Here is a 24964-nt window from a genome sequence, read left to right on the forward strand (position 1 = left end):
TCCCCGGCTGACAGGATCAATTTAATTAAATCATGGATGGAAGCCAAGTAAAGACGTTATATCAAAATCCATTAATCTGCCAATGATTCTTGATTAATCGATTAATAATTGGGGCATAAAATGTTAACAGTGAACACAGTGAGAGGCATCCATCACAAGCTCCTGGAGACTTCAGAGGTCTTGTTTGGTCCAATCAACTGTGGCTGTTGCAATAAAATTCAAATATCAAGCAAAATAAATGGATGTTGAGCGACAGTCACAGCAACACTATGATACACTGAGTCACTGCACTGGAAACTCCATCAGCACAACCCATAAAAAGCAGATAATATTCACATTTGAGAGATTAGTAATTAAATAAGGATGTATTTTCAAATTTTGACTTATTAATTGATCATCAAAATTGTCCTTGATTATCATCAACTAAATAATTTATTGACTGAACTACGACAAATCTGAAATAATCCTCATGAATCAGCTCATGAACTCTCTTCCACCTTGGATGTCTTTGTCCATTCCTCCTTCCATTCCTTTACGTTACTAAAACTTTGATTTCTGAGAGTCCAGACTTAGAAAGCACCAGCAAGTCTTTAAATCTGCATTTGTGTATTTTGGATCAGTTGGGGCAATAGAAAATAACCATTTCGGTTCTACTTGGTTTAAAGTCCAATTTGGTCTCCACCCAATACCAGAAAAAATTGAGATCTTAAACTCCCAAATGCTAAATGCTACACTATGATCAACAGTTAGTACTTTTCTCTTAGGTTTATCATAAGTGTTTGTTGCAAACCATAAAACACTGCTGAATAGAGCAATTACAGAACAAAAACACTACAATTACTATAATAATGAGGTACAAGATGCTAAATGCTCCGTAAAGACCCTGTCCTTAAAAAGCATTCCTCCCATCAACCCTTTTCTTCCCCCTTTATGTCCACTTGCTCCACATTGTGCCACTACTGCCACTGTTAGTCTGTGGGAGGCTGTCGATCAATGCAAATCAATTAAGTCTCAAAATTCACGTGTTTCTATCTACAGAGACTGAGAAGAAAATAGATGGCAAAGATGAGAAGGAGAGGAGGGACAACTGTGGAAGGATTGATGAAGACACAAAGAGTTGGTGAAGGAAAAGACGTTAATGGAGTGGTTAAAAATAAGAATGAGGCCTGGTCCTCAGTGTGGAGCTCTCTCTCCCCCGCTGCACTCAGAGTTTTCAGAGCATGTCCAAATTCTGATAATAACTCTTTGTCAGAGAGAGTGTGCACGCACACGCATATTCACACATGCATGCACACACCTTATGGCACCAGCATAGTTGTGATATACAATCTTCCTATTTTCATTTACATGACTAATGTATAAGGCATGCAGCCACAGATGATTTACCCGGGGTGGAGAGAGGAGGATGTGATGAAGTAACGTTTAAGGTCACATCAGTGCAGAAAGCTTAAAAGGCTTATGTGGTATTCACTTCAGAGAGAGGATGAGAGACAGAAAAACAGACAGACAGAAAGACAGAAGGAAGAGTTGGGGTAAATCAAGTCTTTTTTTTTGATGGAAGTGTAGTGAGATAACTAATGGAAAAGAATATCATACTTGAGAGATTATTACAATGAAATTCATAGAACTGCAAAAGGATTTACTCTTTCCTAGCAGTTATGAACACATTGAATATTGTTTGCACAAATCGAACCTGCTCAACAAGTTAGTCTTATGTGCATCAGGGATGCAATAAATAATAACTTTCATTTTTAATTCATTGTTCTAGAATAAAATTAATAGAATAAATAATGAATAATGATAATGATATTAATAATGTCAACATTGTTCCAAAAGGTTACATTTTCTTTCTCTCTCAGCTTCTCTCTGGCACTCTAGTAACAAAAGGTCAGTCAGCCAATCAGGAGCAAGGAGGTTCTGAGCGTCTACTCAGATTTGCTGATTGTTTTTGAATGATTGGATACATATATAGCAGCTTATACTCAGAGCAACCAAATGCAAAAGGTGGAAGGTGAGTTGGGATGCTGATGAATGATCATGGTGGTGGTCGGAGGGGCCGTTTGGTGCACATTGGCAGCCATGCTTCCATCAGTCTATGAATGAATGAATGTGGTATGAATGAATACTGGTTTCTGTATGCACTTTGGGTATCAGGTATCGATAGAAAATTGCCATATAATTGTAAACCATTATGGGGGCTGCATGGGATTTGGACAAGGCTGAAAACAGTGACTGCTTTTTTGTGACATCACAGAGTTACAGAAAGCTTTGTACGGCTCAGTTTCTGAATACAGGCTGTGTGGATTTCTCTGTGGACTGAGCACTTCAATACTTTCACAGTATGAATATAGAGCCTAGACCTGCTTTCTAAATGACTTCATTATTAAATGATTAGTTAACTGATCTGTGCAGATTTAATGTTTCTTACTTACATGTTCATATAAGAGAGGAAAGAAATCAACAAAGAGTCAGGGAGGTTGTAAGACTGACAGATGTCCACTTACCAGCCACCAACAGACAGCTACAGCTAAACAAATACTTCACACAACAATAACTGTGCATTACTACAGAAGAGCAAAGCTGCTGCCATCGGAATTTTCCAATAATCCATTTGAACATTTTTGAAAACGTCATAGAAATGACTAATAGAACAACATTATGTAACACACCTCTCAGTCGTATCAACAGAACGCCAAATCTTCTGATAGAGCTCTAACACACTTCCCTCAGGCACTGCAGTACAACAGCAGTAGACATCCTTTCAGGAACTCTGCCCTCCATCTAGATGGAGGCTGACCTCATTCATAATACGTCCATTGGAGGGCAATGCTATTTCCATCTGGGTCACAAAGACAAGAAATAATGTCTTCCATCCCAAAGTAACAATCCTGATAACGTGACTGAAAACTTAAAGTAATTCCCTGCCACGTATCCCCACCTAAGCAAGCAAATACAAATCTATTCCATGCTACCAAATCTGGGACTATTCCAGGGCCCTTAGGTCAGGTCCATGAATCTATTCTTACAAACACCTCTGAGGAGAAAAAGACGGTTTGTGTTAATAGCTTTCTTGGCACTGGACACCTCATTCGTGTTCCTGTTCAGCAAGGAGCTATGTGTCTTTTCTTGCCCACATGGAAATCATCTCAGTGTAGAGGCAATCTTAAGACTCTGATCACGTCTTTGGAAGAGCTGTATCATTGCTCTCCAATCATCCAAAAGCACACAACTTTCCTCGTGTTCGACTCAGAAAAAAAAGCTGTTTCAGCCTTTTAATTTTTAATCAGAAAAAAAATCAAACATGCTCACATGCACAAATATGTCAGCACACAAAAATGAATATTCTTTACTCTGTCCTTGCAGGGTAGGAATATAAACCAGTGGACACCATAGAAGAGAGTGGATATTTATGTAATATTTATATAATATTGCTCAAAAAGTGGGCCTTGTGGGAAGCCTCCTGCAGCATTTTCTTATGAAATATTTACACTGGGAAGATCATCTCCACAGTTAGTATCATAAAATTCACTGTGTAGCCATGCACTTATTAACCAGTTCAATCTTGTAGCCTACTCTACCTGCATCACAATCACTGTATGTGGGAGATATTATTGCATTGATCAAGGAATTTCATGGAGTTAATTTAAAAAGTCCATTAAAGACAGATGTTTGTTTGTCTTTTATTTTATTTTAAATCCATTCTATGTTTTATATAATGAGTGTTAACTTCTCAAATCTCAGCTTTTACTCAACCAGCCCTCAGGATTTTGTGAAGTCACAACAAAGCAGTCGTCACTGTCAGCCATTCACCAAGCCCCACCCACCTGGATCCACCATCCAATCCTGCAAAATTTGGTTGACCTGAAATCTCTATCTTTATTGGCTCACACAGAAAGTTGTCAGCCAATCAGAAGAGAGGCTGATTGGCCTGTTGTTACTAGAGCTCAAGTGTAAAAATAGGGGACCTTTAACACATTTTTGGGAACTGGATGCAAAACAGTCAATGAAAACCTTAAGGCCAATTCCATGTGTTTACACCAGTAATGTCGTGTAATTATACTATATAGGCTTACACTGTTGTTGACTTCAGTTGGTGGCTAAGACACAGCAGCTTTGTAAGTTACTCTAAACACAGAAAATCAAGCATTTGCTCCGGTGCTGTGAACACTCGGAGCTGTTGCTTTGAGAGAGTCTGGTGCTTTGCTACAGTAGACATACGGGCCGGGTCAGTGCTGCATCTGTCAGTGCATTCGCAGCAGGGGAGGCTGCTCGAGCTAGCTTCCCAACTGTAGCGCACCATGTGTTTGTGTGGGAAGGGCCTAGTTCAAGGAGACGAGTTGAGTGTCTGCACAGTTGGTGCATCAAAGGAAGTCGAGCTACGGCATTTGCTTATTACACCATATGATGGAGACTAAGAGATGATACAAGGGGACCAAGAGGAGGAAGAGAAGAAAGAGAAAGGGAGGCAGGTTAAAAAAAGGAATAAACACAACAAGGGGAGCACTGATGGATAATTAATATCCCTCTCTCCGTCTCCTCCCATCACAGTATCAGCTCCGTGCAGCTCTATGACCTTTAGCGACTGTGTAATTCTAGCACACAGCCTGAGCATAATAATATATGAAAATCCATAGTGTCTGCTGCACAGTGAGCAAACTGAAGACAGTGGGCTCAGCTGCTGACAGACCAAATCGTGGCCTTCCACCCGGACAGCCTATTATATCAGCAGAAGCCTCTCGCTCCCCTGGGGGGGGGAGACGCAGTCGCAGCCACAAGTTAGCTCGTCTTCCTCTCGGAGACAACTTGACCTCAGCAGCTGAAGATAGCCACAGTTGGACAGCCAGGTTCCAGGTCTTTGAAAACACAGATATTTTTAGACGACAACTGAAGACCTCTGTGCCGCTCCCTCTCCTGTGGTAATAATCCCACGCATTGTCAGTCAGCTGTGACAGATGAACGCTCTAGTAAAACATGGCCCAATGTGCAGATCCTCAGGCCCAAAAAGAGTGGTTACTGTAAATTGTTGAAAAAACAACCAACCATATTTAGGACAAATCCCTGCTTAATTCCACCCAAATGATAATCTGAACCCTTATATGGCGTTAGCTCCATGCTAACAACCATGCTAACGTAACGCAACCATACAATGCAGCCATCAGGGTAATCCTGTGGATCAAACCAGGATTATAGGCAGATTATTGGAGCAGCTCTCGCCAATGATACGACATGATCATTCTGTACATGCAGTAATGGTGGAAATTATGAATCACTCTGCTAATTTGAACAGTTCACTTAGTTCAGACTCGATGCACATTACAGTTTTCGTTTGCACGGCCTGGTTGCGTTACTTTTTGCTGCCACTGATCTGAGCCATTCAGTTCAATATAAACTCAGAATGTTTAGCATGTTTCAGTAGCCATCAGCTGAGTAGAGATATCCCATCCGAAATCTGGATGTTGCTACTGTAGCTTCACCAGGCTCTTCATACAGAGAGGAGAAGAGCCTGGTTCCCGTTCACTTCCCGTTCACTTTGTCTGGATTCTGGTTCCGGTCCAGAGAATGGATCAGGAATTCACGAAATTCACCAAATTCACCAAAGTAGAAGTGTTCACCAACATAAAACTTATAAAATAGACAATAACTTGTAATACAATACAATGAAAGAAAAAGGTTAAATTAATGGCTCTGGGATTCTCTTGTAAATTATATTCCTTAAAGTTTCACTGCATTTTATTAGCTTGGTGCTTTGATTTTGACGGAAAGGCCTGTCTCTCTTGCCCTGGATCCGGTTGCTTACCAAAACAGTCACTAAACGGCCCCAGACTAGATGTTGCTGTCTTTCAGCTTCACTTACACTGGTGGCTGCAGCCAGTGAGGGGAGCTCCACTGTGAAAAGATACTGATGTAATCATCAGTATGTTGGAGACCTTGAACCTTGGAAACCTTTTATATGCTCCTCATGGAGTCCTACAGAAAGAGACAACCATTCTAAGAGCAGTTCATTGAATTTCACATATTTGTGTGTGTTTTTTTCCCTGTTGAACTGGACTGGGGCTTAGTAGCAGACTGGCAATACACAATACAGCACACCAATCAATCTAAGTCCAGGGGTGGACTGACAGAATAATTCAGGTGGATAATTTGACCCCTATCACTGACATTGTAAAATAATCCTAGATGTATGGTACAGTATCAGACTAGTTATAAATATGCTCATATAGGCTATAATTAAATAATATTTATAAGTTAAATCAGTATTGAATGAATCACTCTCTCATCATGTAACACCATGTTACTGCTTTCTGATCCCTTCTCTCTACAGAGAGCTCATCAGGCATGGATCAGCTGCTGACGGCCAATATCAAAGGCAAACTCAATGTAGAAAGACAGAGCTGTGGCGGCACACTGCAGCCAGAGCAGTCCAGTCAGGCAGCATACACAGATGAGGTGATGCAGGAGGTCTTACTTCTCTTCTTGTTATATTATCTCTGGTTGACTGTTTACAGCGCTGGCCAAAATGACACCTCAGGCCACTGGGACCGGTCCTGCTTCCCCTGCTACTGCTGAGGACAGGCGGGCGGACGGTTGTTTGCTTATCTTGCCGGCCCAGTCGAATCTGGTTAATCCCCACTCACACAAATATAATGCTGAGTGGATGAGGTTTGACATTTGTGTGTGAAACTCTTAATAAGGAGCACATGGAATAGTTGTGACGTCTGTTATTAGATATTGTTAGGAATATTTGCTGATTTATGCTATGCAAATACACAAATCTCTATTTCAACGCTGCAGTGGTTCCTGTTTCCACAGAAAGTCAATGGGCACATTAGCCAGTTTGACAGATATGCAGTCTGTTCCCAGACCAAAATAATATTCCAAGATTCACATCGAAGCTATAATTGACATTGTGTCTGTGAAGCTGACCCCTAAACAAATCCATACGTCCGCACGTTCCCTCTGGGTTCACAAGTGCAGCTATTCCTGCTGCTGAGGTGAAGGAGAATCCTGATATAGTTCTATCCTTAGCTGCAATTGATCTGCTGACACACAACACCCGTCTTCCCTATCCTCTCCTTTTTTCTTCAGCCCCTCCCCATCCATCCATCCTCCATCCCATCGAAAACCGTCTCCAGTGTCAGTTTGTCGTTATTCTGCAGCCCTTGATCTTTGCTAAATGCCCCGGGCCGAGCTCGGTGCAGCCTGAGCTCCCCTGGTGTCGTTGCTCTAGATCTTTCTGCCCCGCTCCTGCCAACGCAAAACTGGCAACAGGACGGCTAGAACACAGCCCTCTGGACTTTCTCCTTGTTACTAAACTACCCAAAAGTGGGTTCAGATGCATCGTGTTGTTCTGGGACTCGGGAGTGTGGTCACGGTGTCCTGGTTTCACCAGCCTGGCACCGGAGGAGTAATGGAGGCTGAGCCACACCTGACATATTAGCACTCGGGTTTAATGAGGTTCCAGCTTTCATATCCATCATCAACAACAATGTTATCATTCAAAGAGCTGATGGAAGCCTTCCAACCTGTGCGCATCAGGAGAGATGCCGGTGTAGGTACCAAATGTGTCTGGGCTGCCAGATGTGTCCGGGGGCCGCGACTGGCGATGACGTGGCACATCGTGATTGGTCGTGAGGATTTATAAAAGTTATAGGTAGACGAAAGTGAGCTATTTAGTGAGCTATTTATATTTTCTTTCATTTACACAACTAACAGTGACGAAAATTATTAAAATACTGTAATTAGCGCGGGCGTTCACGAACATTTGTTTGACGTTGCCTAGGAGATCTGCGCCAAATCTCGCGAGAGTGTGTTGTTGAACCAGAGACAGGTCTTCAACAAAGTTCATTTTCTCCTGAATTGTCTGTCTGAAAATTGCCATTTTCGTGTCAAACTGTTCAGAAGAGATGTGGCTTGTGACAAATGAGTCTTCTCTAACATCTGCGGCATAGACTGTAGTGGTAGCATCCAAATAATGCATTACGCCACCACGACCAATCACAATGTGCCACGTCATCGCCAGTTGCGGCCCCGGACACATTTGGTACCTACACCGGCAGCCTGGACAGTTTGAGGTTTGCAGCTGTGGCTCCAGTGTACACGATATCATAAGAGCAGGTTAAACAGGACACAGGAATCAAACCTCTCTTCTTACAACCTGCCAGCGGTATCACATTGCCTGGGAAGTGAATTGTCCCACATGCACTGAGCGCTCAAAGGGTTACTGCACTGTTTTTTATGATCTCAAAGGGCTCTAAAAATGGCAGCATCCCTCACCGAGAGGCCTCCAGGGTGAAGGGCTTTCGAGGCACCGGAGTGTATTTTAGCTCACGTCCCAGAGCAGAGCGCTGCACCAGCACAGCAGCAAGAGCCCCAAAGACACACTCAGAGCCACGTGCGGGAATTGCACATACCCATCTGCACGCAGTCACAAAAACACACACTACAGGGACACTCACTTCCTAAGATGAAGATGGTAATTATTCTCCCAGCATCAACTTCCTTCCTTTGTTGCTGGGGGCACTTATTCACTTATTCAGGTCAAGGATTCTTCTATGATGAGAAATGAGTAGTAAAAAAAGACAGACAGCTAAACGGGCATCAATTGAGTTTGGCGAGCTGTGGCACTTTGCATGTTCAACTTAATGGAGACTGATTTCCATATTTAAAACATCAATCATCGACAATCATTTTGTTTATTGTGATCAAGAGCAGCATCCAGGAACATCAGCTTCAGGTGTTTGTGAGGCCAAACTCAGCTTAGTCATGATGTTGTTACTGGGTCACTGAGGTTACTGATGCATCACTGAATAAAAATGGGTTATACCGTCCAAAAAGGGCATTTACTTTCACCCAGATGTTGCCAAGTGCTAAAACATCCAAGTGACAAAGTATTATGATTAGCTTAGTGTTTAGACTGAAGAAGAATGAAAGAGATGATATGGACAAAAAAATTACTTTCTTACAGAAAGTGAAATTAAAATGATACAGCTATTTTTTTTTTTTTTGCTTTGTTGGCTCCAAACACAGACTGGTTCTTTGGAACTGTAAAGCATAATGTGCAAAGTGTCTTAGAGATGCTTGTACTTTTGCTAGGTTTGCGCTAAGCTAGGCTAATTATGTCCCCATAAATTGTAACATTTGTGTGTAGCTTATTGAGTGTTTTCTCTAAAATAACACACTATTCATCCAAGTCCAAGGTTCTCAAACGTATTCACATGAATAATACATAAACTGATACAAACTAGACCACAACTCACTCTCATCATAAGTGATCGGAGTGTTGCTAATCCATTCTGTCGGTAACGTAGTTGCACTACTCCTGGCTTTTGAATTTGTCTCCACGTCTCATTGGGTTTAGACAAGACTATTTTTTTGTCTTTCACGGTGGTCACCATGCCAGATGAAACAATTCAATTCTTGCCGTCATTTGGTTGGGAGACTAGCAACACTACAAGTATGACCCTGACCAAACATCGATCATGACCCTGCGCGAGTTCATAGGCCATCAGGGAGGCATCACAACAAACTGTCAATCATGGTTCCTACAGCGCTGTGTGTGATGCTAGTGGTCTTTTGCTCAGGCACCAAAAAGAACAGGAAGAGAAAACGATGGTGGAGCCGTTCCTGGGTCACTCATGAAGCAAGCTTCATTGTGTAGCTACAATGTATCAAGCACTCTGTCATCCTATTGGTCAACATCAAGGTTCACGTCATAGGAGATTTCAGACTAGGCGAAGAAATGCATGATTGTAGAGTGTCTTAGATGTAAAATTGCGGTTTATCAGTTGTGTCATACTACTGTACACGTCCATAAATGTTCATAATCAGGCCCGACACTGGACATTTGTCAGCCACGACAAAACCATGTGAAAACCGGCCTGAAATCATGTAGCAGCCTATGATCCTGCCTTAACCCTCCTGTCATCTCAGATCCTCCCCCATGTTGAGCAATCAACTCATTCCCCTCACCTGTTTTCTCCGCCCCTCTCCAGATCTATTTGCTCATTAGTCCCTCAGTACACGAGTCCATTTCCATTTGATCCCTGTCAGATTGTCCTGTGTGTTCCTCCAGCGTTTCTAGTCTTCCTGTCCTGACCCTGCTCGTTGCCCTTTCAGATTTCGGATTCCAGCCCCTTGTCGGATTTGGTTTCCTGTTGTGTTTGATCTCCTGGTTTTCCCTCTGCTTGACTTTTGGATTTAGTAAACTGACCTCCCATTGCTATACTTGCCTACCTCCAGTGTTGTGCTTTTTGGGTTCTCCTCTGCCAGTACCAGTGAACCTTACGCTGTCATTGTGTTATTTATGTATGGAATTATGGTAAAAATGTGTAATTCCTGTTTTTTGAAAACCTTTCTCATGCCGCTTTGATTTGATGTCACACTGGTGATGAAATCATAAATCCAGATTCAGGAAATCTGAAAATTATACTTTAGAAACAACTTGGTGAGATTTGGTCAAATCAAATCTCATCAATCTTTATTCTCTCCCTCACATTGTTCCCAGAAACATAGTCAGCATAACTGGATTTTGCTTCTTTTTTTTTTTTTAACAATCACTGTTTCGACTCACAGGGTTTTTGTCAAAGCTTTGGATGAAGTGACGCAGTAGGGACCCAAGAGAGAAGAAAAGGAAGAGCAAGGTGGAAAAACAAAAATGCAAAAAAAAAAAGAGAAAAATCCATAGAGATGAAGGGAGATATGCTGTGGTGAGGAAAAACAACAGAGGCAGCTCTGATCATGTGGAGCTGATGAGGGGCGGGGTGTGAAAGGCAGATGGGGGAGGCAGGAGAATCAGTCTTTTCCAGCTGCTTGCTGGCACACGCACTGGCGACAAGGTTACGACCCTTCTGCCTCTCACTTTTTTTTGTCTTCCTCCTTCCTCCTTCCTGCACTTCATTTTCCAACCTCCTTCTTTCTTGGTGTCTCAGTACTGAGATACTCTCCTCCTCCTTTCTCCACTTATCACATCTCTCCTATATGACATTTCATAATCACCTGCTGCAAAAAAAACCAAAAAAAAAAACAAGCAGCATGGGTGGCCGTCCCCTCCCACATTTACTCCTGACGTTCCACCTCACACGTCGATCACACATCCTTGGAAATGTGTGACTCATTCGACAAACGTATTGAATGAACCTATAAAAATAACCACCTTTTTGGCAGCGTTTGTATTTACAGATCATGTGTGTGTGTAGGTGAACTGTGGGTGGGTGGGGTGGGTGTATCTGTTGGCTGCTGGAGTGCTTCATTTTCCACTCACCGGAAGATTTACAAATGTTATTTCATCGCCTATCTTGTGCTGCTCTTTCGCTGCCTGTGAGTTAAATCTTGTTATCTTTACATAACACAAAAAGTTGCCCCGAGAAGATCCACAAATCCCCTTGGTGTGTTACACTTGCCGATTATGCTGATTGGGGCTCGGATGTGTATCCCTGTACCCGAAATGATGTGCGTGTGTGTGTGTGTGTTTGAGTTTAGAAAACAGGGCTGGGAGCTCTTGCTTAAAAGTCATCACATTAGTATAAAGCAAAGGACATTGCTCTCTAATATACTTACATAAAGGGGATTTAGTCTCCACTTCGCGTTCTCACAACCATAATCTAACTCTGGCTCTGCCTTGCTTATTTTGTGTGACTTCTCTCTCTCCTGGGAAGATTTGATCTAACGTAGCTGATGAAACATCTCTCACATCCACATCTTCAGGTTTTGGATCAAAAGGCGTCTTTTAGAAGGGAAATGTCAGACACTGTGACGGTATCTAAAGGAGTGGAACTGTTACTGTAGTAATGTTAAGTCAGTGTCTTGAACATATGGATTTTCAGAGACATGCGGTGTGTGTGATAAGCAGAGAGAGCTTAGGAAACCAACCATGAGGTGTTAGGAGAAGTGACTAGAAAAGGACGTCACGCCGCCCTCGCCATATTCCAGCTGTCTCACGCTCACACTTCCTGCACCGGTAACCAAAAAACAAAAGAAAAAGGATCTAAAAATACCGACTTTCTGTCAGGAAGGCAAAGAGACAAGTCAGCGGCAATTTCCCCTTCACAAGCGATCGTGTTGCAGCCAGAGAGGCCCCGCGAGCTGCGTGGTGGAGGCATCCCACAATGCAGTGCCGTGACTTGTGCCGTACTGGCGTGTGTGCGTGTGTGCGAGCTCATATGGAAAGATCACACGTTCAGACAACTCCTGGTCTCCTATACACTCCCTTCTCCACTTCCTCCACTTCCTCGTCTCCCGCAGGCTCGGCTTGTCGAGTTCACACGTCAGTCTGCTAACGCCGCGCTAAGCATCGCCTCCTCGCTGCTTCGCCTGCTCCTTCACTTTCTTCTTTTTTTTTTACTACAGAGCTGAGGATTAATACTCAGTAACTGCTGGAGGTGTGATTCTTTACTACACCTGCATGGCTGATGAAAAATTCTGCCTTCTTATTTTAGCACTGTATAATCAACCTGTTTTGCAAAAGGGAGCCTGAGGAAAAACACATGGAAGACACTCAACATTAACCCCTTAACACCCACTGGCCCATCGTTAATGAGAAGCAACACGACCCACAGGCCAGTGTTAACTGATCAGTCTGGTCCACTGAACTGCATCATGTGTGTTACATAGAATTTACCATTGATAACCCATCCCACAATACAAATGTATCAATTCAACATATAAATATTCAATGTAATATGATATAGATATATACTGACTGAAAATTTTGCGTGTAACTGTTTTAATTTTAATGAATCTGTGTTACTAAAATGCACAATTCCAAAAATCTTGGGAGAATCAACTTCAACTCAACAATATAGATTAAAAAAATAATGTTTAACAGTAAGGCTGCTGATGATGTTGTTGTGTACAATCCTATATCAACACAGTCACTTTATTGTTAATGGCTTTTTACTGTAGTTATCTTGTATTGCAAGAGAGGCAGCAGAGGCACTGAGATAGGCAATTACTTATTAATACATTAATAATTAACATTAACATTAATTATGGCTCTTAGGTTGTGTTCTAATTAATTCAGAGCTTTTATATGTTACTTCTTATTTGTTCAAGCTGCATTCATGACAGCGTGGTAAGTCTGAACGAGCTCATCTGAAATCTCAGCTGGCCCGTGTGAGAGAAGTTTTATTTGGAGCTTTATTTTGACTGATATCGTCTTTGACACCCTTAAGACATGAAGTGAAATATAAATAAGCACAATGCTGCAGCAGTTCAGGAGCAGATTGCTTGATTCAAGGATGCTGTAGCATGTACATGCAGGGCAATAGTTGTAACAACCTGACTTATGTGCTTGGAAACAATTGTATATTATTATTTATAGTGAAAATATACAGTATTTTTTTCTAAATTCAAGTAAAGCTAATGGAGAAAATACAATATATATAAACTTTGATTTTGATGAAATGATGCAGCAGGATAACTGTGTTCAGAGCTGTGAGTTTGTGTGGAGTCATATGACAAATTTCAGCTTTGTTTGTGAATTCCTATGTGAGTATAACAACATATATAGGACACTGGCAGCCGAAGCCTGCAAGAGAAATTAAAAAGAACATTTCCTCTTGATTTGTTTCCATCTTTTTTGTTCCGCTCTTCTTCTTCCTTCATCTCTGTCTCTGGTTAACGTGTCGACAACAGCGCTGAAACAACTCTGGTCTCCACCGTGGAGAATCACAGCAGCGCTGCACTGTGATCACTGACAGGCTGGTACGCTGCCTGCCTGGCCGTCACTGTCACTGCTTCCATTTAGGCTCACATCTACTCTATTGTGATCTACTAACAGTGTTCTGCTAAGGAGTGACTATATGTACGGGACAGAGGCTGTTTACAGCTGACAGCCAGGCTCTGAGGAACATGGGTAAAAAATGGGTCTGCAGGATTCAGGTTTTTTCTACTGAATATTACAGGATAACAAACTCTGCTAAGTGCACATTCTGCCACATCTGGAAGAATTATAACTCTGAACTGTGTTTAATCATTAAAAACTAAATTATTCTCAATTGTGTGGTTGATAAAAAAGAATTCATTTTCCTCTGATGAATGAGCAAATCAGGTCAGTGCAGACAGCTCAGCGAGGATCACAGCAAATGATGAAGATCCAACTCTTTTCACTGGAGGAGGAAACTTCTGATATCATAATGAAATATTCTTATTCATTAAATGATCATAGACAACATGACTATTAACAGTGTGTTAAAGTTGTATGTGAGTAAGTTAAGAGGGAAAACGCCCCTGGAATAATAACAAACAATAACTGCAACTGTAGAGTTCAAATTCTGACTCAACTCAGAGTCACGATATGGACCAACTACAAATTGCCTTGACAGCTCTGACCTTCCAGAGAACAGAGACCGAGAGAGTAGAAAGCGGAGGAAGCTATCATATTAACCATGTTGAACCGTCCAATTATATAAAACTGCTCCACCAGACTATAAACCGCTCCACAGAGGAGGAGCAGCAGGATCCCAGCTAAGTGTGACATACTGTGGAAATGTGTTCCTACCAGTTAAACAGATCAGCCCCAGCTAAGAGAACATGTAGTGATCACACACACCGCTCTTACACTTTCATGAGGATGTGCAAAAGAGCAGGTGCTTCCTGGAGCTTTCAAAGAAATAAACGCTTCTCTGAATTTTCAGAACAAATCATTTTTGCCGGTTTAAAATCAATTTTATCTACAGTAGTTTATCAAGTAGCTTTCAGCCATTAGTGTCATTGTAAAGCGATATACTACCTTTGTTTGCATGGACTACATGCAAATGAGGGAGCACATTCATTCATTAATCTGGGCTGTTAGAGCAGCATTCAATGAAATCTGAAAGCCAAAAAAAGGGCCAGAAAGAAGCTTTGAAGATTAGCTGATCAACTATTTTGCTAATCAATAAATAACTTTGAGTAATTTTTCAAGAAATACCCAGATCTCTTCTTTTCTCCCTTTTATATTAAATTGGACACCTGACAAAGCAATACATCTGAAGTCATCACCTTGAGCTTTGGAAACTTGAATTGTTTCTGTGCTTCGGAGACTAATCAATCAATTAATCAATGATGAAAAATGACTTGCTACATGACACATACAAATGTATATGAGGTGATGCAGCACACATTCATGTTTCATATTGTTTAGCAAACAATGTTCAGGAAATGTAAGAAGATGAGGGTGTTATGGACAGTCATTCTGAAGGTTATCTTTCCTGTGTTTGTGTTGTTGTTGCTCTAGCGATCTGTGCGATGTCTATTATAACAATGTGTCTATTGAGATTTATTTCATAACTAGCTATAGTAATTGTCTTCCTTCAATGAGAGTGGTCACAAGTCAATACTGTCTTCCTCTGCCTGAAGATCTCGTGTGTGTAATATCCCTTATGAGTATTGTTCTCTATACTGTTTTGTATTATTTTTGTTTAAAAGAGAGGCACCTCTAATGAGTTTTCTGTGACGTGACGGCCTGTATGTCCCGATACCCTATATGAGAACATGCAATCTTATTAGAATGAGTTTACACTCATGTTTACTAATTTATTTTTTCTACTACTGATTGGTATAAATGCACCACTGGTGTGTGAGATCACATGATCATGAGACTGTTCTTTAAAAATGGCCTCTCTACAGTACCCATTCATTCTCTAGTAGTCTAACATCTGAGGAAGGGCCGGTGGTGCTTGAAACGTCTACATTGGACTTTTCTTTACTTTTATGTTGGTGTTATGGACATGGACATAATCAGTGCAGGTACAAATATTCTTTAAAAAAATGCCTTACAATGTTTTATGAGGAGAAAAGAATATAAATATGTTCGGTAAAGGATACATACAGTGCTGTTTGGTCAGAAATGCGAAAGGTAAATATAACTTTGTTTACAAGGAAAATCCACAGGGCAACTTTAAGCAGCATTTTATTGCAGGACCTTTAATGGAGCATTAGGTTATTGTGGCACCGGTGCCAAGATATGAGTCCTAAGTGCTCATTAAAAGCAGCAGCGCTCAGCCCTGTCAGTCAGACATGACACCCTCCATGACTGACTCAAATCAAGAGGTAGGAAACTGCAGCTTTAACTCTAATTCATAAACACAAGCGCTCAGTAGTGTGACGGCCTGATCCAATCAGTCAGTATATGAATGATTAGAACAGCGGTGAAAGTCGTAGTCACTGCTCATAATAAAAGCATCTCCACAAACAAACAAACTGTCAAATGAGAGGAAATGTATAATCTAATTAATACAGCAGTTCATACTATAAGAGCATCACGCTGCGCCCTGCTAATTGAACCAGCCTCCACAGAATAATAACGCTGCTCTTTTCTGCTCCCAGCTCCACAGTAAAGAGGTTGCTGCCTGATTGCGCCAGCAGCCGGAGAAATGAGGCTGCAGTCATTACGGCTGCTTGTAAATGCATCCAAGCCAGCCGGCGCCAGATCGATTTTTCTATTTCTGATTGGCCCTCTCTGTTATTGCCCACAAAGCCCCCCCCCTCCCTGTAAGAGGCTGCTGAGAGGAGAGTGGGGTTGGACGGTGTGGGGTGGCACTGAGCTTAATTGATGCTGTCACAGTATGAAACAAGTTATAATTTTTCACCTGGAACATTTTGTAACTCACTCTTCTCACTGTGGCAGTTCAGCTCTGACATATAAAACAAAACAAAACAAAACAAAAAAAACACAATATCCACCACTCTGTTTATATTTATGTGGCTGAGGTGGAGACACAGCTGCTGGTTATTCTTCCATAAAATGTCTCACGTTCTGCTCGTGGAGGGGAGCAAGGTACCTAAACCAAGAGAGGGAGAGGAGAGAAAGGAGAGAAAGGAGAGAGGAGAGAGGAGGAAGGAGAGGAAGGGGGAGAGAAAAGAGAAAATAGAGAAGAGAGAGAGGAGAGCCACAGGAACTGTTGTGCTACTGTACAGCTTCTTAGAGTAAAGGGACTAATTAAAGCACTCGTTTATTTCTCAGGGAGCCTTTTAAAAATAGGCTGAGAGATACAGGATGAACTACACAAAAAAATATGCATTGAAAGAAGATGAAAGGTAACTTGAGCGGGGACAAAATGAGATGTGATGACTGAGTGGGAGAGAAATAATCATGTCAAGAAGAGAACGAAAGAGAGAGAAAAAGAGGGGCTGCTGTGGGAGGGAGTGATAGATGGCAGCAGAGGAAGAGGCTGCTGTTGAGATATGATCTACAGGTACTGGCCAAGTGTGCAGCAAATGTGTGTTCTCCACCACCACGCCTTATCAGTCGAGAGCTTGGCTGCATATATACACACACACACACACACACACACACACACACACACACACACATACATATACACTTTTTCTCCCCCTTGACTTCATTAGCCAAACCACATGCCGAGCTCTGGGAGTAATTGGCTGCCCTTTCAGTCTGCTAATGGTGAGGAGAAGGAGAAGGAGAGGAGAGGAGAGGAGAGGGGAGGGGAGAGGAGAGGAGAGGAGAGGAGAGGAGAGGAGAGGAGAGGAGAGGAGAGGAGAGGAGAGGAGAGGAGAGGAGAGGAGAGGAGAGGAGAGGAGAGGAGAGGAGAGGAGAGGAGGGAGGAGAGAGGAGAGGAGAGGGGAGAGAAGAGAGAGGAGGAGAGAGGAGAGGAGAGAGGAGGGAGGAGAGATGAGGAAGGAGAGAGGAGAGGAGAGGAGAGGAGAGGAGAGGAGAGGAGAGGAGGAGAGGAGAGGAGAGGAGAGGAGAGGAGAGGAGAGAGGAGAGGAGAGGAGAGGAGAGGAGAGGAGAGGAGAGGAGAGGAGAGGAGGAGGGGAGGGGAGGGGAGAGGAGAGGAGAGGAGGGGAGGGGAGAGGAGAGGAGCTGGTTTTCTGTCATTCATCAAAACTCTCCTCTCTGAACTTAATCAGTTTCTTGCTCTCTTCTATCCCTTTTTTATTCTTTTGTTTTAATCCACTGCTCCTTTCTGATGCTTTCCTGTTCCTACTTAATTCTGTTTTTATAGTTATTAGAGGACAAGAGGAGGAATCAAACGGCAGCTCTGTCATATTATTCCAGACCAGTATCTTTTGATTGGATTCAGTGGAGACAGAGCAGCTATAACTCCCTACAATAAACGCTGGTGCTGTTTAAACTTCACATCCGATTTGTTCATGCTCCTCTAACCAATTAAGACCGGATACAGCATACGCATGTTTCTTCATTTAATACTCAGAGAGATACACATGCCTAATGTATGGACTGGGTTGTTTTCAAGCTGACTGAAGATGTGCACCAGGGAGACAAAAACCCATCATGGGAAATGTATTGTGTTTCTTTTTTATTGGTCAATGGTTGATGGCCTGATACTGAAGGAGGTTACAGCAGTTTCCTGGATGAAAACAGCAACGATAACCTACAAGATTTGGACACTTCAACCTGCTGAGCTGCTCAGCCAAGACTCAGGATGAGACGCTGTGGAGGACGAGCAAGGATGCAACACTGTCACTAAAAACTTGATCTCTCAGCCTCTGGAGCATAGAAATATTAAATAAAACACATTGGAGATCTTAAACATTGGCTTTGTATTGTTAATGTTTGCTTTTACCCTATGTCCGTCAACATGAAACATTTAACATTTTTTAAAATATTTTTAAATTATAACATTTGTATTTATCGATATGTATGTATCTTGTTTATTTATCCTGTTTTCTTCACGACTGAAGTTGCTAACAGAAAAATAAAGTTCTTTGAAGTTGAAGTTGATGAAAATCAACCTTTGCTGCATGTCATCCCCCCTCTCTGTCTCTCTAGCTGTCCTATCAATTAAAGGTCTAAAAGCCCCCAAATACATTTATTTTTCCTTTTTTTAAAAAGAATAGTAACATTTTGTAAATTTCCCCATTGAAGGAAGAATAAAGTCTTATCTAACGTGGTTTCCATCTCCAGTTTCAAAGGCAAAGGCAGTGATTTACAATAAAAGTCAAGGCTTTAAGCAGCCTAACAGTTTTTTTTTATTTCATGTGTCTATGCTTCAGAGTCTGTGTAAAGCTTTTATTGATCGTCAAGTTTTCCAGATAAGGAGGTTGTTTTCCAACAATATTCAGGTTTTTGAAGGCGCCTCAGGTCGTAAATGGGATAAGAGCAGGTAACTCCAGTCCAACTACTAACAAGCACTATTCCCTGGTTCGTCCAAACACTGAAGATCCCCCTCATGAATGAGCTCCAGGCTACGCTGAGCGTTATCTGGAACTGATTGGGTTAAAAAAAAAAAAAGATCTTTTGGTTTTTCAGGGCTGCAGTGTGTTTTGCTTGCAGCCGGTCCACCTCCAGCAGAGCAGCTGCTGCTCTCTCAGCCTTATCACGGACCATTATCAGACTGCATGTCCGACGGGCAGGAGACACCCCTCCCCGCTAGGATCAGGGCAGATTATGGGGCCGACGGCGCGCATGGGAAACACAGACCTTGTGTCAATCCACGCAGGGCACATCATACTCGCCCTGCTCCCCTACATATGAAAACACAGCCACAGAGAGAGGAGGCTCACCAGGAAACACCACTCTGCCCTTCACAGAAATACACTCTCATAGAGACCAGCTTACTTGTCAGGAGTCAGTGAAAACAGTTGTGTAATGGATGGAAATTTTCAAACATCCCCGATGATGTCATAAGGATGTCATCAGGGTTATTTTTAGCTCATGCTTAGGATTTTTTTTTTTTTTTTTACAGTAAGCCTGTGCTACAAACTGGAAGTGTGTGTTCATAAGCCATGAGTCAGGGAAAGTCTAACGAGCGATGCTATGGAGTTGCATCATGGGAATTGTAGGTATATTTGGAGCTCAGGGTTATCTCTGTCTCTGTTTGGCCTCTAGTCCATGCAGTGGACATTGTTCTTTCTCAAAATGTCCCGTGTCTCTGCTGAGTCCCCCAAACTTTATGAGAGCACAAATCAGATCACATGGGCGGCCCCTGAAGGCCTTCTCAGGTTTTCAAAAACACCATTAGTCAGAAATGTCAGCTCCAAACATCGGTGTAATTCCTCATGATGCTCGGGATAAATATAACTAACATTTATGCAGGTGGCTGTTGATTTACTGGGGCAGGCTGCCTGAGCATAATACAAATACACACTCTGGCAGCAGTGAAGTGAGGACATCAACAAGACAGGCCTCATTATCTGCTTGTCCTGCAAAAAGTCTCCACACTGAAATAACAAAATTTTTGTGTTTGTTGTCCTCCAAAACAACCAATATAAGCATATCTAAAAAGCTATCTCTCATCTGCCACCTTCTGCCTATCATTCAAGTTTAGGTTCTTTGGCTAAAAAACCCTCAAAGTCTGTTTTCTGAATCTGATTTCAGTCCTTCATGAACACAAAAATGTCAAATTCTTGTCCCTCTCTTCCTTCCTACTCTCTGGAATTCTCTTCCACAGGAGCTACGGTCTGCTACAACAGTGCATTCTTTTAAAAGCAAACTAAAAACATATATTTTTCACAAGTTTTTGTCATGTTTAAAGAGTGTGTTTTATTTTTGTCTTGTTTGCTTTAAGAATGTTTTATTATTATTATCTCCCTTTTTAAATGATGATAATAATACATTCTTGTGTGATTTTATAATGTCCTAAATGTTTTTTATAATATTTCTTATCCTATATGCCATTTTATGTTATACACTGTATCTTTGTTTTAACTTTTTGAAGCACATTGAGTTTACGCTTGTCGTATGAAATGTGCTATATAAATAAATTTGACTTGACTTGACTTCCTTCTGGCTAGTGGGCGTGGCTCATTTGGGACAAGATGATGTCACATATCTGCGTCCAAATATGACATAACATCAAGCACCATAACAACAGCAGCAGCTGTAACAGCGTCACACCACCAGGAAACAACTGTTTCCTACAAACACAGAAGGTCACAAGTCATTTGAGATGGGGCCGTCTATTTCCTGGTGGCTTATTGTACCAATGGCTATACCATTAGAATCACTACCATTGTGATAATGTTTCATGGAAAAGCAGCTATTAACAACAAAGTGCTTCAGACAAAATTGCAACATAACTCTCATAAAAGATAAACAGAACCATTTCCTCCCCATTACTGTGTTCTACCACCAGACCGCAGAGACATTTTACACTCAGTCTCTCTCAGTGATTATGGCCTTTTCTCCCTAAAGCCTTTACAGTTGTCCTTTGAGAAAATACCACTGGCCCTCCACATCCATCATGCTGCCAGAAGATGTAAAAACATCAGTATTCTGCGAGGAAGGGGGGGAAGGGGAGGGTTGACCCAACCCCAGGCCTGGAGGCCTCTCAGTATCAGACAGAGAGAAAGATTGTACTTGTTTCTCTGGTACAAAAGCAAAGCTCTAGTGTTTGTATCCCATGATCCACTGCAGACCCATGCTCACATGACATGAACATAAAAAAAGAAGCTTAATTCAAAGTGCCTTTGAGGTTGTGTACTTATGTATTCCGTGCATACATGCAGCCGGGGCATCTTGTCAGGAATTTCTCACATGAAGGTCATCTATGTGAGCAACACTGCATTGTTCCTGTGGGAGCCTGCAGTGTAAGAACATAGAGAGGAAACACACTGCATATAGAAGAGAGGAGAGTGAAGAGAGTAAGTGATGATAATGAAGCCACTTTCACTCTTTCGTCGCACCTGCCACACACTGACACACACACGCACACCTTGACTGCGATATCTATCGTTGGAAGGGTGCTTATCGCTTCAGGGTTAAAACCTCCGCTCATACAAGTTGTGAGTGTGTGCGTAGTGCGTACGCAGGCGGGTCTGTTTATGAGCCTGAGTGACTGAGGGAGTAGTGCTCCGGCACACATTTATCTTCTTATGTAACAACCAGACTAGCTTTAGCACATGCAGGCTAAATAAATACTGCCTCGACCCCACCACAACACCAGCAGCAGGATTCTGCAACCCGAGCAAACTGAGCATATAGGACACGACCCAAACACACACACACACACACACCTCAATAAATGCAGATCAATTTGCCGGGGTCACGCCACCGCTGCACACTACATTCCTATTAACCTGAGGTGAGGACCCAACAACAACAGCCACATTATCAGCTCTCTCATCATTCTTTTCATTATTAGCCGCCGGAGAGTGACCACATGTAGGCGCCCTCTGGCCCGTTGCGACAGCCGCTCATGTGACTCTTCTGAATGTTCCCCTGTGCGTCAGGGTGACAGCCGTGGAACCCTCTGCACAAATTTCTTATTCCTCTTCTCTGTGCCTGAAAGGAGGCGTGCAACAGCTTGGTGGCATTTAGAAAAAAAAGAAGACCGGAACATAAATGTTTCAGCGTGAGGTAGGTATAAGGCAGGAGCTGGGATTGGTCGCTTGTTGTCTCGAAAAAGAAAAAAGCGGAGCAGAGGTCCTGCACACCTTAGTGATGGAGGATAATTAAAGGTGGCATGTTGCACCCTGAGGACCACTGAGCCTCTGTCTCTTGTTTTATTTATGTGGTCTCTTTACCACCCTACTAACAGTCAGCAGTCATCTGTGTGGATGAAATGATAAATAACCTGTTTTGTATGTAATGAAGTGTAGATATGACAGGGATCAAAGGAGGTGGAGCTAACTATAACACAGGTTAGTTAGGAAAGCTGTTATTTACTAATTTGTTAAAGGGATATTTTAACATTTTTGGCAAATTGGCCCATTGTCATAATCCCTATAGTCTTAGGAGTATAGGTTTGTTACCTCTAATTGTCGGTGCAAGCTATTTTTAGAACGACGGAGCAGAGCCACGACCTGATCAGAGCTACACTACAGAGGCTAATGGGATTTCTTGGTTTCCCTCATCAAACTCATCAAATACACAATCCAACAACTCTAAAACGCTCTGGTGGACAAGTTGTGACCTGCACATTCACCACACTATGAGATAATAACAGAACATTAAGAGACAGAGTTGTTTTCGAGGCAAATGCAGAGACTGCTTGCCGAAGAACTGCTACCAACAGGAACGCACATCAGCGGTTTTGCATGAATTCACCTTTAAAAGATAATGTAATATAGTGTAATTTGAAGTCTGGCTGGTGGCCTTGGATCATTCATTCATATCACACACCTGCTGTTCTGTAGGTGAACCCTCTACTCTGTATAATTCAACAACCAGTCAGTTTCTACAGCCATGTGACAAAACAGTGTAAAGTGCTGTGACTCTGTCAGTGTAATTCATTCCACACGCTCTGCAGGCTCACAGCCTCCGTGGGAAATAATCATCATCTGGAAATGAAACGAGGCATTCAGTAACATCTTTCTTTTTTCCCTCCTTATTTTTCTTGAATGCACCTTGTGGCTGTGATGCTGAGGATGACACCTGCACGGTGCACGACCATGCGCATCCACCCCATCCTCTCTTCTTGTCCCGCGTTGAGATCATTCATAAAAAAAAATGGCAGGCCGGGTGCTGCTATCAGCCGTTCACCCATTGGCTGTACAAAAAATAAGGCTTTTTCTGTCTTTAAAATGTCACCGAGATGCTCGATGGAAACACTCATCCCCGAGAGATTGCACGAAAAAGAAAATAGAAAGCGTCTTGTCTTAGTGCAACGAGGCAAACTGCAGCAGGGGGTACACGGGAATGTTTTCAGCTCACACACTCTTGCTTGTGCTAGAGGCTACTCGGCGGTTTATTGTCACCGCACAGCCGGAATTCGCACCGTTTCTGTGGGTAAACAAAACCTCCCGGGTCGCGTCTCCAGAAACTGAAATAATAATAATCGGTAGCGGTGGCATTACAGTAGACATTGGAGTAGTATTTCAGACTGGTTAGGCTATCTGCGATGTGTGTGTCTGTGTGTGTGAATGTGAATGTCCACCCCTTCTCCTTACCCGATAAAGCCGAGGCAGTGTCGGTGCAGCTGGGGATGGAGGAGGAGGAGGAGGAGGAGGAGGAGGTCGGGGGGCTGGCGGACGGGAGTTATCCCTGCTCCGGTTCAGCGGGAGGCTGGTGCTGCTGCAGGACAGCCGGGGAGAGATGCAGGGACCGCTGGGCTCGCTCTGGACGCTTCTCCCCCCCTCCCTCTCTTCCTGGATGTCCCGGACGAATTAAGTGATGCTCGGACCGCTCGAGACTCGAGAGCTCTGGTCTGGCTTTTGCCCTGCTGTTTCTTTTTGCTTCTTAGGCTACTGCACACTCACACACATCCACACATCCACACACACTAACTGACTGACTGACTGACTGAAGTGGCCCTTTGGCTACAGCAGCGGAGCCCTGCAAACCATGTTACTGTGCAGGGCGAGAGGCAGCAGTGATGGTGCTGCGGTGCTGGAGCTGGAGCTGGAGCTGGAGCTGGTTCTGGCTGTTTCCTCTCCTCCAGGGGCCGGGACGGGATAGCAGCGGAGGATAGTGTGTTAAAGTGGATGTGTGCCGGTGGAGTGGATTTAAATGGGGGGATGGTGTCGCCGGGATTACGTGGTAGGGGTTTAATTAGATAGCGCTGCGCCTATTGGCACCGACATTGCGCACAGCCCTCCTCCTACTTTCCGTCTCTCCCTCCTCTCTCTCTCTCCCCCAGTGAGACTGATAGATGTGTGTGAGAGAGAGTGTGTGTCACAACATAAAATGATGGCGTGTGTAATAATGTAACATTCCTGTTATCAGTGAGTGAAGATGAGGAGTGCTCAGGGGGTTACAAACAAGCACCCTTTTGGCTACACATTCAAATGAAATAATAACCCAAAATAAATCAATGTAATGTTCCCATATTGAGGGGAAATAGCCTGCTGTTCTTATGGTACAGTCATGCATTTTTAATCGCTGCAGCTTCCTCCTTCTGGTTGTAGCAATGTAACAGAAATGAACAGAAACAGTCATTAGTCAAGTTCCACTCAGGTTCAATTCCCCGGTTGAATGTGCAATTCTCTCCTCTGCTGTCCAGTGAACATTAGGAGCTGAGAGCATCCAGACAATAGTTTAATGGTGTTCAGAGACTGCCATCAACCCACTGAAGAAGAAGAGGCTGAAATGAGACAGCATGATTCAATTAAAGAGGGGCCA

At 42.8% G+C, this 24964-nt stretch overlaps 1 protein-coding gene across 1 annotated transcript in view; it reads right to left on the reverse strand.

Annotated features, from left to right (window-relative positions):
- Positions 1-24043, reverse strand: part of LOC146978922 (hippocalcin-like protein 1) — a 42939-nt gene extending 18896 nt beyond the window's left edge. The window contains exon 1 of the mRNA XM_085791993.1: positions 23794-24043. The gene's annotated coding sequence lies outside the window, so the exon portion shown is untranslated. The remainder of the gene's footprint in view (positions 1-23793) is intronic.
- Positions 24044-24964: the final 921 nt, after the last annotated feature.

This window comes from Trachurus japonicus, chromosome 11 (genome assembly GCF_045865225.1).
Source record: "Trachurus japonicus isolate A0001 chromosome 11, Traja_1.0".
Classification (NCBI taxonomy): Eukaryota; Metazoa; Chordata; class Actinopteri; order Carangiformes; family Carangidae; genus Trachurus; species Trachurus japonicus.